The sequence below is a fragment of the Hipposideros armiger genome, unplaced genomic scaffold (genome assembly GCF_001890085.2).
Source record: "Hipposideros armiger isolate ML-2016 unplaced genomic scaffold, ASM189008v1 scaffold_1228, whole genome shotgun sequence".
Lineage (NCBI taxonomy): Eukaryota > Metazoa > Chordata > Mammalia > Chiroptera > Hipposideridae > Hipposideros > Hipposideros armiger.
Genome location: NW_017732578.1, coordinates 57,721 through 59,317, shown reverse-complemented (window position 1 = coordinate 59,317; position 1,597 = coordinate 57,721).

The window sequence follows — 1,597 nt, the reverse complement described above, 5'->3', positions numbered from 1 at the left end:
AGGCGATGTGAAGAGGGGTTTAGTGCTTGATGGTCATCAAGAAAATGCTTCTGTTCCAGGGGAGAAGCAGAGGATGTCAGCACAGTGCCTAGAGCCTTAGGAAAGGGTGCTGGAGTTGCTGTGCCCATGTCCCCGTCTTTTCGCCTCTCCCCCACTGTCCTCCCCACCCCCATCCCCTAGAAGCATCCTCCAATGTCTTGAGAGCAACAGGCAGTGTGGGGTTTCACAATTTTCAAGAGGCGCAAATTTGTGGAGGGGTCCACCTGTATGGTCAGGGGACATTGATTTTTTTGTCATGTAAGTCTGTGTGAACATATTCCTCTATCATTAAAACTAGCATTCTCACCTGGTGCTTACAACTTACCACTCCTGCCCCCCTCTACCTCCCCTCCTTCCTGCAACCTTTGTATTTCAGAAGTGGCAACCAAACCTCAGCCGGGTTAAATGACTTGCTAGTAAGTAGCAGCCCCAGGATTTGAATCCTGTTTAGTCTGACCCAGAAACTAAAGTGATGGCTGCTGTTCAGCTAAACTCTGATTGGGATGTTGTTTTATTAGAAGTCCAACTATTCCTAGTTATTCAGAATGATTACATTTTCTTTTAAACAAATCAAGATGCTTTTTATTGGTGGTGGTGGTGGTCGCTTTGTATGATACTTGGAAAATCCAGTCTTGAAAGCCTGTATCTGTGGAAATTCCTGGTTCTTTGAAGTTAGAAAGGCATGGATTTAAGTCTTCACTCTCTAGTTCATAATCTCTGGTAAGCCACTCAGCCCCTTTACTCCTCAGTCATTTTATCTATAAAATGGGTGTAATAATACTGGCTTATAGGCAGGATTTGAGATAATGAATACAGAGCCCTTGGAAAGTAGGAGGGTCTCCATCAATAGCAGCTATTGTAACTATCGGCAGGACCTCAATTTTTTCTGCAAAGTCACTAGTGAATCCCTCCTCTCTTTTTGAAGAGGTGCATTTGCTCCCACTGTTTGTGGTTGTCACTGTCTGTGAGGCAGGCTGCCGAGGAGACCGGCCACCCACCCCAGCTTCTCCGTTACAGCATCCTCTCTCCTTGCAACAACCGGCTGCTTGAGCCAGAGGCAGGCAAGGCCCTCATCTTCCACATTTGTCATCAGACTTGATGGATATAGTATTCCCAAGTTAATGCCATAAATGCTGTTTGGAAATTACAAGCCCATGCTGCTGGTGGTCCAGCCAAAAAAAGAATTAATTTATAATCATGAATATAAATTTCATAGATAGTATTATTGTCATTCAGGGTTTGAGTTATGGTACATATGGGGAGTGGCTTGTGGAACAGAAAACCATGTCGCTATAACTCAGTGTAATTCCAATGACAATAGTTATATCTATCACTTTGTTGTAAATCAATCGATATCCTGTATGAAGTGAACAGGCCTCACCTCCCCACCCACACAGCGGGGGGGAGGAATAGGGGGGCCTTTGTTTAAGGTGTTGCTGGCCATGCTGACTCATGCCGATAGGAAGGCAGAAAGAGATGCTTTGGAAATTCTTGTATGAACTCAAAACACCTTGGCTCACTAGACAATGTGACCTGATCAATTAGCATTTTACAAAGT